Source organism: Ursus maritimus, unplaced genomic scaffold, assembly GCF_017311325.1.
Source record: "Ursus maritimus isolate PB19 unplaced genomic scaffold, ASM1731132v1 scaffold_6, whole genome shotgun sequence".
Lineage (NCBI taxonomy): Eukaryota > Metazoa > Chordata > Mammalia > Carnivora > Ursidae > Ursus > Ursus maritimus.
This window is the reverse complement of record NW_024426774.1, coordinates 32,641,172-32,656,889: the sequence shown is the minus strand read 5'-3', so window position 1 is coordinate 32,656,889 and position 15,718 is coordinate 32,641,172.

The window sequence follows — 15,718 nt, the reverse complement described above, 5'->3', positions numbered from 1 at the left end:
TGGAGTGTTGAGGTCCCCTACTATTAATGTATTTTTATTTATATGTCTCTTTATTCTGGTTAAGAGTTGGCTTGTGTATCTTGCTGCTCCCCTGTTGGGGGCATATATATTTATAATTGTCATATCCACTTGTTGAATACTTCCCTTAAGAATAATATAGTGCCCTTCTGCGTCTCTAACTATAGTCTGTAGTTTAAAATCCAATTTATCTGATATGAGAATTGCTACCCCAGCTTTCTTTTGAGGTCCATTTGCGTGAAAGATGGTACTCCATCCCCTTACTCTCAGTCTGAATGCATCTTTGGGTTCGAAATGAGTCTCTTGTAGACAGCAAATGGATGGGTCATTTCTTTTTATCCAATCTGCAACCCTGTGGCGTTTAAAGCAAGAATTTAAACCATTAATGTTAAGACTGAGTACTGAGAGATATGATTTTAATGATGCCATGTTGTCTGTAAAGTCTTTGCTTCTATAGATTGTGACTTTCTGTTCTGTATCACTCTTGGGGCCTTTTTACTTTTATAGAACCCCCCGTAATATCTCCTGTAGGGCTGGTTTCGTGGTTACAAAATTGGTTAGTGACTGGTGATTCTGAAATGTCTTTATTTCTCCATCAATTCTGAATGACAGCCTTGCTGGATAAAGGATCCTTGGCTGCATGTTTTTCTCTGAAAGAGCTTTAAATATGCTCCCCCAACCCTTTCTCTCATTCCAGGTCTGTGTAGACAGGTCTGACGTAATTCTGATGCCTTTGCCTTGGTACGTGAGAAATTTCTTTGCCCTGGCCGCTTTCAATACTGTATCCTTGGATCTCATATTTGCGAATTGCACTATGACGTGACGTGGTGTAGGTCTGTCATGGTTGAGCTTGGGAGGGGTCCTCTCTGCCTCTTGGACACGAATGTTTGTTTCCCTTGCTAGATTAGGGAAGTTTTCAGCTACAATTTGTTCAAATATCTCTTCTAGACCTCTGTTTTTCTCCACCCCCTCGGGGATGCCGATGATTCTAACATTGGATCGTTTCGTTGAGTCAGTAATCTCCCGTAGCCAACATTCGTGGGCGTGGATTTTTTTAAGACCATCTTCTATTTTTATTTTTTCCTCTATTAACCCATCCTCCAATTCACTAACCCTTTCCTCCGCTTCCGTGACCCTGGCCGTCAGAGCCTCTAGTTTTGCCTGCATTTGGCTCATAGAATTTTTAATTTCTGTCAAATTCGCTCTCATTTCCGCCCTTAGGGATTGTATATTCTCAGTAATATTTTCCTGAATACTTTTTTCAAGTCTACTCATTATCTTGACCATTGTTACTCTGAATTCCATTTCTGATAATTTGGTTACATCCATATCCGTTACTTCTGTGGCAGAGGCCCCTGACTCACTGTCTTTTTTTTGCTGGGGGGGGCTTCTCCTTCTTGTCATTCTGATGAAGAGAGGTTGCGGGGTTTCCAGAGCCCAAAATTATTGACTGGGTCCCAGGCCGAGGCACCCCTATATTCCTAATCTTAAAAACCTTGTTAAAAATACTCCTCTTAGAATTGGGTTCCAGACAAAAGCAGTGTACCTTCAACAGACTTGGGAGTCCGTGTCACCAAAATATCCCAAAGCCCTACCAGACTGTGGAGAGAAATAAAGACACATTAGTATGAAAACTCAAATTCCACTACTTAAAGGCACCTACACACTGACATGAACCTGAGTCCATCGCTGGTGGGAGTTGCGGTAGTTCTGCCGCTAGGAGATTGAGGTACCGATGTGCTAGCGAGGAGCTCTGTCTTCTGTGTAATTGCCAAGTCATGCCACTTCCTTACCTCTACATGTTGACTGAAACTCTAGAGCCAGGCTTCTGCTTTGGTTTACCTTTTGAATACTTCGGGACTAGAGCATTTTCTTTAACCCCACTCTCCATGCCTGGTGCCAACTCCTGTAGAGAGCTTGACCCTCCATTTTCTACTTCTGCTTTGACTTCGTGTGGCCACGATGTCATTGCCAGTCAGATCTGATATTGACTGTCCATTGTGGTATCTCACCCTCTGGGTTGTTCCTCAACCCACCCCACAATATGACCAGTGATTCTGATCCCCATCTGAGTCTTCCTTGCTCTCTGAGGGCTACCTTCTAAAGTGAAGCTTGTCAAACCTTCGAAATTTATACATGTAACATATGGAGATCTTGTTACAATGCTGATTCTGATCAGTAGGTCTAGAGTGGGGACTGTGATTCTGTGATGCTCCTGGTCCAGGGACCACACTTTGTGTAGCAAGGCTTTTAACCCAGAGTTCTCCCTCCTCAAACTTCTTTCTGCTGAGTCCCAGATTCCAACCCCCTTCTTTCTGATACCTTTTACCAAAGTTCCTGCATACTTTTATTTGGGTTATCACGAACACTTTCTAAATAAAAAGTACCAGGCCATTTTTGTGGACCCAAAGTGAGGTGACCTTTTCCAGGTCAGCCAGGCAGATTCTTACTGCAGACCAGAAGTTCTTCACTCTCTTTCTCTCTTCCTGCAGGATGTCACCTCCTCTAACCTACGAAGACAATTCGAGCTCAGTAGCGTTTGTACTCTTTATAACATTCTGGTTTTGAGAACCCCTATGCCACTATGAGAATGTGCCTCTTAGGTCTGCTGACGGTTACTTAGAAGCATGAATCTGAATTCATTCAAAAAAGGCAGACACTGTTTCCACTGAATTTGAGAAAATAACGAGGTAGCTCATCGTTCTCTTTCTTCTTTGCCACGTTGTACTTTTAGCTTCCTCCAAATTAGCATGTAAAACTGTTGAAGGATCTTCACTAAAGGGTTAAGGCACTTTCAGAAAGGAATGATAAACAGAGATGGAAAAGGTTAAAGTTGTAGCTAAATTGAAATTTTTCCTTGAATAGTCATAGAAAGGTGCTTAATGATTGTGCCTTCACAGGAGAGTGGAACCTTGTGTCCAGTGTTAACCTTGATCTTTTGATCTGAATTTTACACGTGTGCTTCCCAAGATTCCCTGTGACATCTCTTATCGTAAACAAAAGCAGACCTGACTCCCTGTACTCTTGTCCTTTTTCTGTCCCTTACAGTATGCTGAGGCGTTGGGGAGTAACATGGACTTCCCCTGGGTAGACAGCAATTCTTAACATTTTCTGTTCTCACAAGCCCTTTAACTTGACTTTGCTCTTAAGTATTCCACCAGTGAGAGTTGTGGGCTTGAAAGTTTTTCAGTGGATTGACCTATTGGAAAGCCTATAGCACAGAGTATATTTAATTAAAAAAATACTGTTTAAATCCATGTCAAGAAAAAAATATTTCCTCCATTAACAAGGCATGTATTATCCTATACTTGGAGTTGATGGATACCTGTTCCAGTAATCATTTCGTTTTTATGTTTTTATTTTTGTTTTTGTTTTTGTTTTTTCCTGGGGGTGGGGATGTCTCTGCCTTAGGTCTGTTGAAAGGACAGAAGAGCTATTGTGAGTCTGTAATGAACCAAAAAAGTATCAGATGTTCACCCATTCTGTATTCTTTCAGAGCCGTGGTTTCCTTAATGGTACTGATAAACTCTCCCAGCCTCTAAGAATCTCACAGAATTTCACAAAGGGATTTGAGCCTCCTTTCAATGTGGTGCCACAGAAGAGCAGGTAGACCTTCATTTGAGTCCTTTACTAAACTAGGGCTCACCAGATTTCTAAATCACGTGCACTAATATTAAGTTCTGGAACTTATATTTCCATTCTGATTTATATCCATGTGGGACAATTCATGTGCTAAAAGAGAGAAGTATAATATTATCAGTTGTAAAGTGTCCTAATTTTAGTGGCCTACCCTTTATCTGAACATTTTTTAAAAATTAGAAAGGGCTTTACCCATAGATCAGTCATCATCAACCTAATCATCATTAGAGACGCAACAAGTTTCCCCCTCCCCCAATCTGTGAGGATTGTGATATTTAGAGGGATTCTATACATTTCTCAAGGTTGCATAGGACACGAGTAGCAATCAGATACTTGAGTATTTACTTCCGGTTTAGAGCACTATTTAATAAACCAGTCTACACACATTTCTAAAGCCAAATGCGATTTTTGGAGTACTTCATTTTCTCTGTTATTAAAACCTCCATTTCAACAAGCCCTCTGGCTACAGTCTACATTTCTCTATAGACACTAGCCCCAGAAAGTGTGATTAAAAACTGAAATGTACTTCTGGGAAATGAGAATATGCTCTGAAACTCTATGTTTGATGCTTTTCCTCTTGCAAAACGGTGAAAAGTGCTTTTTACGACTTATTTTTTTTCCCTCACACCTCTAATACAAAGAAGCTCAGTATTATTATCACTCCAGTTTGGCAGCAACTATTTCAGTGACTATCCCAGAGTCATCCAGTAAGCGAGTAATGAAATAGAGACAGGTTGTCAGAGCTGTTAGGTGTGTATTATTGATGGACCACTAGTCTGGTTCTTGCAACCTCTCTGCACCTGGCTTTCTCATCGCTTAAGATTTCTTATTGTACTAGATTTTTATTTATTTCTTTTTTCTTTTTTTTATTATTATGTTCAATTAGCCAACATATAGTACATCATTAGTTTTTGATGTGGTGTTCAATGATTCATTAGTTGTGTGTATAACACCCAGTGCTCATCACAACATGTGCCCTCCTTAATACCCATTACCTGGTTACCCTTCTGTATACCCATTACCCCCTCCCTTCTGTAACCCTCAGTTTGGTTCCCGGAGTCCAGAGTCTCTCGTGGTTTGTCTCCCTTTCTGATTTCTTCCCATTCAGTTGTCCCTCCTTTCCCCTGTGGTCCTCCATGCTACTCCTTATGTTCCACATATGAGTGAAACCATATGATAATTGTGTTTCTCTGCTTGACTTATTTCACTTAGCATAATCCCCTCCAGTTCCATCTATGTCAGTGCAAATGGTAGGTATTTTAAATTGTATTCTTTGTTTTTTTTTAATCTTTAAAAACATTGTAGTATTTACTATGCTCCAGGCACTGTCCTAAGAACTTTACACATACTAAATTATTTACCTTTATAACAACTTCTATTATAGGTAAAGCTATCATCACCTCTGTTTATGGATAAGGAAGCTAAAGTTTACAAAAGCTGATTGACTTGTTTAAAGTCACATAGCTAGTGTCAGTGTTGCATTGGACCCAGTCTGGCTTCAGAATCCATGTATTCTTCATTATGACATTGCCTTGCCTCAGTCCTTATAGCTCTTAATTTCTTAATTCATGGTTTGAGAGGTCTTTCTTTACTTACCAGTGCTTTGAGATTTGTTCTGCCAGATTAATCACGAAATACATCTGGATTAATGATGAAAGAGTTTACTGAATCCCTTGGTTAGGCTTGTAAGTTCCCAGTCAAAAATATTCAACACCTTTGAGAAAATTGTCTTTGGGCAGTTCTAAACTAGTAAGTGAAAAGTTATACATGGTTGAGCCACTCCAACCAGCTCTTTTTATGCTTCCAGTGCTTCTATGGCTACTGCACACACTGGCAGCCAGACTTCATAATTGGAGATTGGGCCTTAGCAAACCTGAATTCTAAAACAGATTTGACCCAGATGGGAAGTGACTTGAATCTTGAACTCCCATAACTTTCTTCTTTTGAGAGGAAACTCATTGTGAAAAAACTCATTTTTCCCTAAGTTTCTGAGACACCAAATTGTATGAAAGCCTTTTATTTTTAACAGCTAAAATGCTAACCTAACTGAAACAAGAAATATAGAGATTTTTTATTTATTTATTTTTTATTAAAAAAAATTTTTTTTAAAGATTTTATTTATTTATTCGACAGAGATAGAGACAGCCAGCGAGAGAGGGAACACAAGCAGGGGGAGTGGGAGAGGGAGAAGCAGGCTCATAGCAGAGGAGCCTGATGTGGGGCTCGATCCCATAACGCCGGGACCACGCCCTGAGCCGAAGGCAGACGCTTAACCGTTGTGCCACCCAGGCGCCCCTAGAGATTTTTTTTAAAGAAAATTCTCATGTGAGATTTTTGGATTATCCAAGAGGAAGTTTGGTTCCTAGGTGTTTAATAAATCAGCCCTGAGCATTTGGATATGAGATATATTTCATTAAGAGTACTTTTTGAAGGGAGTCCTCTGTTTGATTTAAAGTTTTATTATGGGAGGTGGGGGAGCCCAGCTGTGACTAAGAGATAACATCCGTATTTGTTTCTTAGCATGTGGTGGGCAACTGAAAGGCCCTGAGTATCTCTTCTTTCCTATGAGGACATTGGTATTGTGGATGTGGAGTGTGACCCAAGAAAGGCATGAGCTGTTTCACAGCAAAACTCCCAGACATTTCTGACAGCAGTACAGTTGTGTCCCACTTCAGACAACATCATATATAAAGCCCAATCTGAAAAAAAATGATTACTTAGGGATTGTCTATTTGCATTTTACAAGCATTTTTTATTTCATAAGAGGTTCAACAGTGAGTTACTTTAGATGGCTAGTTCTCTTAATGGTCTTAAAATAAAATTTGATTTATAAACAACTTCACAGAAGCACAACTACAATAAGAGAAGTATAGCTATAACTTTAAAAAGAGAAGAATATGATTCTTTTTATAGAACATGTCTATAAGAGATAGTTGTGGTTTTGTTTCCATTAAGCCCTGATTTGATATTCAAATTACCTGATAGTATGAAATTATCTTACATTATTACCATAGTTTACAGTTTACATTGCTTTCACATGTTTTTCGTCTGAGACTAGACCCTTTCAATATCCCCATGAGGTCAGTGATGGAAGAACCAGTAGCCTATTTTACAGATAGTTGAGCTTGCTGAGGTTCTGAATGCTTAGGGTGTGCCTTTAATGAAATAGCTTGAACAGTATTTTTCAACCTTGTGAATCTGTTTAAATGTTATCTGTTGGGGCGCCTGGGTGGCACAGCGGTTGGGCGTCTGCCTTCGTCTCAGGGCGTGATCCCGGTATTATGGGATCGAGCCCCACGTCAGGCTCCTCTGCTGGGAGCCTGCTTCTTCCTCTCGCACTCCCCCTGCTTGTGTTCCCTCTCTCGCTGGCTGTCTCTATCTCTGTCGAATAAATAAATAAAATCTTAAAAAAAAAAATGGTATGTGTTTAGGCTCCACTCCTCTACGCTTTGATTCAATAGGGTGAGTCCTCGGAATCTGTGTTTCCAAGGCTCCACAGGTGAATGAAGAATGTCTGGGATTGAAAATAATTAGGAGGATTTGAAAGAATTTGATTCAAACTCAGGTCTTTGATACCAAGTCTTCTGTACTTTTTCTTATATAGCCCACTGCTTCCCTGAGCCTGAATTCTGTCTGTGATGGTTGCTAGGTAAATTCCTAGGCACTCTTGTAAATTTGAGTAGAGAACCATAGGAAAGCCATTTATGAAAGGGTGATGATGCCAAGGCCTATAAGTTCAAATCCTGTTTCTACCAGTATCTTGTACAACCTTTTAGTTCATTTAAATAATTATTTAATAGGCATACACTATATGCTTGGCTCTGAGCTGGGTGATGAGGGTTGCTCTAAAAGTGTTTACAGGCTTATAGGGGAGAATGTGATTCTTAGTTTTTTGTTTTGTTTTGTTTTTTGTTAAAAAATGAGCCCAAGGAGCCATGTCAGCAAGGTGGTAGAATAGGAAGCTCCAGATCTTTCTTCCCCCAGTGGTGACTTTGACTCAAAATAATAACAGACCAGTTTCCTTCGTGAGAAATCCAGAAAATAGTTAAGAGGCTTGTGCACACTAGGCAAGTGCAAAACCAGCTACACTGTATACTATAGTCCCTCCCACTAGCTCAGTGTAGCACAATCAGGAAAAAACATCCAGCCCCTTAGCTCTCCCTGGGGAGGAAAGAAAAACCTGGATCATATTTTCAACATTCAGATTTTTCCAGGGAGTGGAGGATGGGTTTCAGTCTTGCCTGAATCTCAGTGCCAGCAGAAAAGGGTGTCAGGTTGGGGACCAATGAGAACAAAGGTGATGGTTTGGAGCACTCACTTGCTATAGTTTCCAAACTGCAGCTACCTGAGAATGGGTAGGAGAAAACCCCAACTACTGGTTTCTCCTTGGGGAGGAGTGTGTATCCAGTGACTTGTCAGAAGTTTGTTCAAGGGACTGGTTCCTGTCTCTTTTGACTCAAGAGTGTTAATACTTGGCATTGTCTAGAAGTCTGACTCTGAGAATAGAAGAGAGCTGGGTGTATTGAGGCAATTCCAGAAACTTGTAGTACTGCAGACTGACACCAGAGAGAGCAAGAGATTATGAGCTACTGCAAATGAAACCAAAAAACAAAAACTCAAAAACCAGCGGATGCCTCTAACTTGGAATTTCTAAGCACAAGTCCAGCGAAGTTGCACTTCAAGAAAAGATTAGAAGGGCCTCTGGAATCTCTAGCTGGGCTAATTGGTGAAGGTTTTCCCTGTATGACATTAGTCTTTAAAGATTAGGAGAGGCGTCTGTTTTTTTCCAAAGGCAGGGATTCCAACAAAAAGTTTCAAGAATACAAAGAAACAGGAAGACATGGTCCAATCAAAGGAACCAAAAAAATCTCCAGATACTGATACTTAAAGAAGGGATTATATTAATTAATTGACAAATAATGTAAATTATCATGAAGATGATTAATAAGTTCAGAAAAATGATGCATGAACAAAATGAGTATTTCAATAGAAAAACAAAAAATATAAACAGAACCAAACAATTTTGGAGCCGAAGAATACAATAACTAAGTTGGAATATTCTCTAGAGGAAAAATGATGAAGCAGAAGCAGAAAGTAGAATGGTGGTTGCCAGGAGCTCAGGGAGAGAGCTTCAGTCCTGGAAGATGAAAGTGTGTTAGTGGTCTTCTATGAAACAGTGTGCATATAGTTAACAATATTGCATTGTACACTAAGATTTTGTTAGGAAGATAGATTTCACATTATGTGTGTGGGGTTTTTTTTTTAAGCCATACACCCACACACAAAAGTTTAAAAGTGACTGATTATATCTTTATTCTTCTCCTAGGAGCTTAAGTCCTTTGTCTAGTCAGTGTGAGCTGATGAATGCTGGCTAGAGATCCTGAGTGGGAAAATCTCCCTCATTTGGCAGGAGAAATATGTTTGATTTGCAAATCCAGTCAATGAAGAAGAATCACTTTTATGTTTGATGTCTTTAGCCACTTGTCTTGAAGATTGTCATTTCAGTACTTCCTCTGAAGATAAGCAGAAACTTCCCATAACAGATAAATTGACCTCTAATGGTTCATCTGGATAATGAGATAGAAATAATTAATAATATTCGGTCTAGAATTATTTTTGAAAGTAAACTTTGGGACTCGGAAGGGAACCAGTTATGCTGGGCGCTTTAGTGTTGTCCTTAAGTTCGTGTGGAGAGCACTGATGAGCCCAGCCTGAATCCTGACATTCTTCTGTCACCTTTACTACGCAGTAAAGGCTGTCTGGTTGCCTTCTATAGGCTTAACTCAGTTTCCAGCACTACTTACCCAAGGCAGGAGATGGAAATTCAGCTCCCATTCAGGCTTGCTGTAGCAACTTGTCTTGCTGTTACTGGCCTCCACATTGTGACGGTTAGTTTAAGTGTCAGTTTAACCGGGCTAGGGGATGTCAACAGGCTCAGCAAGGAGCCTGCTTCTCCGTCTGCCTGCTGTTTCCCCTGGTTGTACTCTCACTCGCTCGCTCGCTCTCTCCCACACACACTCTCTCTAACAAGTAAATAAATAAAATCTTAAAAAAAAATAAAAATAAAATGTCTGTGTTTGCCCTTCAGTTTCTGCCATATGTTGGTGGTATGTCTTTATGGTAGTATTATGCTTCACCAAATTTAAAATAAAATCCAAAATCTTTGCCACAGCTTCTGTGTGATTTGGCTTCTGGTTGTCTTTCTGATCTCATGGCTACCACTCTTCTTGCTCACTGTTGTACTTCCTCACTCGCCTTTTTCTATTCCTTGAACAAACCAGGCATGTCTCTACCAAAAGGTCTTGGCTCTTGCTGTTCCCTCACCCTTGGAGGATTTCCCCGAGGTATTTGCATGTTTGCCTCCTGTAATTTGGGTCTCTAAAAGCAATACTTTCTTGAATAAGTCTTTCCTAACTCTCTCATCCACAATGGCACCTCTTCTCACCCTCTATCATCTTAACTGGCTGTATTTTTCTTCATAGGATTAATTTCAATGTGCTGTTATATTTTGTATGTTTATATGAATTTATTTTTATTTTCAAATTCCTCCATACAGTATAAGGTAGGTGTCTGAAGACACACGTTCTGCCTATTTTGTTTAACCTTGTGACTTAGCACATAGTGCCTGGCACCTTGTTAAATGAATGAATCAATGAATGTTGAATGAACAAGTGAATTTTAAAAATGAGTCGATGAGACTTACTGTTGATATTCCTGACTTGCTTAGCAACGTGACTTGGAGCAGATTTGTTTTTGAGCCATGATTCCTGATTTCTGTCTTTTCACCCCAAAGTGAATTCTCTCTTGAATCCATTCATCTGACCCCCAAAACTCATAGCTCTCCCTCATGTTCTATTTTTTTATTTTTTCCTGTATCAGACTGAGCCCGGTTGTAACAGCAGTTTCATAGGAGGCCTATGGCCCTTATCTTCTGATATTAGGGCTTGACGAGAAGTGAAAAGATGCCCATTCTAGTGACTAGCCCTTGAGTAACAGTCAAGTTCACATTCTTTGGTACATTGCCTTGATTTTTTTTTTATTATTATTATTTTTTTTATTATTTTTCTTTTTTAATGATTTTTTATTATATTATGTTAGTCACCATACAGTACATCCCCGGTTTCCGATGTAAGGCTCGATGATTCATTAGTTGTGTATAACACCCAGTGCACCATGCAATACGTGCCCTCCTTACTACCCATCACCGGTCTATCCCATTCCCCCACCCCTCTCCCCTCTGAAGTCCTCAGTTTTTTTCTCATAGTCCATAGTCTCTCATGTTTCATTCCCCCTTCTGATTACCCCCCCTGAGAAGTGGGATTTAGATAAGCAGAGAAGAGGAAATCCTTGGGTTCTGATACAAGGAAAGCTGCAGAAATGAGAAAACGCAGGGCTAAGTGATGACTTATTGCTAGATAGTCATTACCCAGGTCATTAGCAACACTGAATGCCAGGCACGAAAGTTGGACCATTGCTATTCAGGCCCGTGCTTCTCAAGATTTTAGTGTTTGTTCTCAGCACTATACAACTGCCAGATAATCACAGTGACCATTTTCAAGACTCCACCCAAAAATATTTGGGGTTGCTTAGAAAAGATTGGCTGTAGAGTATCTACAATCTTAGTAAGCTGGCACTAGCACCTCCCTCCCCCAACACACACACATATTTCCATTTCATGGACTACAAAACACTGGTGTCCCTTGACAAATGGTTTACACCATGGGAAGCAGGAGCCACGAAGAGCTTTGGAAAACCCCAATCAAAAGACACCTGATAGAGGAAGAAGGTGCTAACTGTATTCTTCAGATGTCAAATGCAGAGTCAGAGAAGAGTCCTACTACAGCTCTGCCTCAGGGCCTCGCCTCAGCCCACATTGTTACTCCACCATCTTGTTACTCGCTTCCCATTCCACCATGGTAAGAAATTTAATGAAGCACCGGGCAAATAATGATTATCTTTGATTCCCTTTTTCTGGCATCAATCTTTGGTATAGCCTTTGGACATGTCAGTGGAAGGGACAAGCTCAGAGTTTAGACAAACTATTTCTTCCTCCTTACGCCCACATCAAACAGCCCATCCACTGGGTTACACTCTTCAATGGCCAATTAGGCACCATCAAATGAAAATGCCATAGTATGCACTGTCCAGCCCCCTAATAATTTAATATTCTCCCTATCCTATAACATTCCTTTTGCTTATAGTTTGTAAAAGTTTCTGAAAATATTCTGAAAATATATGAGTGTGATAATTTCCATTATAAAAGGAATTCTAGAATATAAAAATATTATAGCAAATCCAAATATAAAAACATTATAGCCAACCCTGAACTAATACCATGGTGACTGTTAAAATGATGTACTTTTCTAAACAACAACAACAACAAAACGTTAGCAGATAGCATGCCATACTGAAATACGGTATATCCATTTTAAACCACTTGGGCTTGAGCAAAAGAGATGAAGAAAAGCTCTGGGTTCCGAATCCCTAGGATGTCACCGGGGCCCAAGATACACCACTACCACCTTATGCCACCCAAACAAAACACACTGAGAAACCCGAACAGACACTTTCTTAAGAGATACGTCTACAAACACTTGAAGAAATAAGGCTTTAAAATCTAAATCTTGACTCAGTATAGAATGCAATGGAAAAACATTTTAAAAGTAAAATGGAATATATTAAGCTACCAGAGTTGTTTTCAAAGAAATAATGAGAATTTAAGGGAAAACACAAACATAAAGAATTCATTAAAACCATACACTTCACTCTTTGCTCTTTCATTAAGAGTACAAATTAAAGCACATCCATTCAACGTTTTAAAAAATAATTGACCTCTAAATGTGAATTCATTTAGCTGCTTCCAATGCTGTGGTCCGTTTGAGGTAAGGAAGTACAACGATGAATCCTAATGTCTAAAATGAAAAAGGAGTTGAATTATTACATGTTCAATTTTCATATCTACTGAGTTATTTACAATAACCTCACATAGATTCTAATCTAGAGTTGAAATGTGAAACCTATGAAAACCAAGGACTTTCACTTTTAATGGTCAATGCAAAGTTGGCAAAAGAGCAAGAGAATATCTTTAAAGGAGCCAAGGTATAATTTATGTGTCAAAGTGACAACTCTCCCCTCTTGGACGATGGCTGTCAATACCGGAAGCTGGTATTGCAAGAAGTGGGGACGGTAGAGATAAAGAGTCTTATTTGGTGTGAAGGCAGCTTGTCACGTCCTGTGCTTGATTTTTTTCTCATGTTGAAAGACGATATGCCCATTTGGAGAAAGCCTATTTGAAGAATACTGTGGTAGATGAAATGGACATACCAACATTTTATAAAAGCCACTAAGATTCACTGTCACATTTAATTAGCATGATCCCCAAATGGTACTGACTGAAACTTTTAAGAGAAAACATCTTGGTAAGGACAGCATTTGTGATCATTTTTATTGCCAATGCAAAATCCCTCCAAAAGCACAGAAAAAGAATAGTTTCAGAACATTACTTTACAATTGGTATTTTGCCATTGGCTCATCAGTGTTTAGCAAGAGAAATGTATTTTTCAGTAGCTCTGATAAACCAAAACAAACCATGGTAACCAAAGGGCTTGGGGACAAAATAAACCTCATCTGAAATTCTTAAAACACATTTCCTACTGTGACTGTCCGCAGACTTTTATTAGAACTCTCAAGTGCCCTCTCAATGTCCTGGCTCCTCATGTCTCCTTGTCTCTACCATCCCTCCCTAAGGGCCCCGTTGAATGCCTCCAGCGCGGTGTTGGGTGCAGGAAATGATCTCTTGCCCGTGCTGTCCTGGCCCTGCCCTGGTTCCACAGTCCCGGCACGGAGGACTCCACGCTGGGTTCTGCACTCCTGCCTGTTCCTTGTGCCATTTCCTGGTCAGCCCAGGGAACCAGGGGGGTTCACATTTCCCCTTCACCCCATCCCAGGCTAGAAAAAGGAAGCCTGTATTGACACTGGATAGCCTTAACAATAGATGGTCAGCTGCCAAGGATGTGTGGTAATAATGACAGAGCTGCTTTAGGCAGAGCTCTTTTCTTTCTAGAAATCCCAAAGTAGAGCTCAAAGCCAGAACGGTAATCACCAGTACTGGCTAAGGTGCCCTCTTTCTGCCCCACGGGGTCTTCTCCAGTTTGCTACAGGCCCCAAAGGTCCATCATTATACAGTCCTTCTGTTTCAGGGAAGGAGTGCTGCTGCCAGGAAATTACTGTTAAAATGTTAACTATTTCTCATGAAAGGGTTTACTGATGAGTTTGCATTATAGTTGCAATTTTTTTTTAAAGATTTTATTTATTTATTCGACAGGATAGAGACAGCCAGTGAGAGAGGGAACACAAGCAGGGGGAGCGGGAGAGGAAGAAGGAGGCTCATAGCAGAGGAGCCTGATGTGGGGCTCGATCCCATAACGCCGGGATCACGCCCTGAGCCGAAGGCAGATGCTTAACCGCTGTGCCACCCAGGCGCCCCTATAGTTGCAATTTTAAAAAAGACAGACTGACATGCAAATCTGTAACAGAATTAAGAGGCAGGGAGAGGCGGCTAAAATACGCCAGGCACTTACATACCATGTCCGTGAAACTCTGAAGTCGATAAAGGTTGCTCCATTTTACAGGCCATGGAACTGGGTTTCAAAAGATTATAGGAGAAAGGTAAGTATCCCAAGAATAAGAGGAGGGAGCAGCCAAGGTGAGGGTCCACAAGGCGGTGTCCTCATTCACGGCGAGGCAGGGGAGGCAGGATTGGGTCCCCGGGCCCCAGACAAGGTTCACGGAAATTTAGAAGAAAAGACAAAAGAAACAGCGGGTAAACTGGGTGTGAAGTTCAATCACCATGTTTCTGTGCCCCTCTGCTCCAGAGCTGCTCCAAGCTTCCCAAACGTAAGCATGTGGTTAAGGAAAATCCCCATTTCCCTTATATATAATGCCAGGAAAGTTCAATTAATTAGGAGATACACCTAGCAATGACCATTATCTTGGTATATTAGTGCCTCACACATGGTCATTAAGGTTTTCCAATCATCTTTTAATTTCAGTGTTCATTCATACAATAGCCCTTTTGATTGCCCAAGCAGGGAGCTCCTACTCAGTGAGAAATTGAGTGACTTGCCCAGGACAGAAGGAGAACAAAGCTCTGTGCCTGGACCCACGGTCCGTGTTCTTCCTCCAGCACTGCCTTCTCCCAAGTCAACACGGTTCTGCTTTCACTACCTCATCTTTATTTGTCCCATTGTTAAACAAGGAAGGGGCCAAATTCTCAAGGGACTAATCACAAGAACAGAGATGACTAATTTCCAAATAAGTGGTAAGACTCCTTGCTTAGGGGCTCTGTACAAGCCTTCTGTAACGCACCTGCTGGGGGAGTGTAAACCATGCTGTTCGTTGAAGATAATCACGCTAAGCATTCCCCTGATCTCTACAGGAAAACAGAACTCACACCATCAAGTTATTTACCTTGTGCTAGGCTCCCTTCTAGGCCCTTTCCAGATACTATCTCATTCAACGCTTACAACAACTCCGCGAGTAGCAGTAGTAATTATCTGCATTGTGCAGGGCAGGATACTGAGGCAGAGTGATAAAGGAACTTGTCCAGTGGCCTACATAAGTAAATGGCAGAGCTGAGGTCTGAGTTCAGACAGTCTGGCTCCAGAATTCATGCTCTTAATCCATACATTATGGCCAGAGGGCAAACACACACAGGGCATACAGAGACAGTGCCTGTTTTCCTAGAAAGCTCCATTTTTGTCTAACAGGAACCGTATGGAAGGAAGCTTAGAGGTTCTAAATCTTTTTGGAGTTTCTGTTATGTGCAGGCACCATGCCAGTGATGGGAAAACTGTGATGTTCACAGCACGCCCAGGTGCCCACAGAGTTCTGAGTGGACATGCCAATGTGTCGGCTGAACTAGGATGGTTCTACCACTTCTGTAAAGCTCGAATCCAAAATCCTGCTCCCAATTTATGGATGTATTTGCACACACCTTCCCCAGCCCAGCTGCTCTGAGGACAGGGGAAAAAAAAAAAAAAAAAAAAAAAAAAAAACCCCG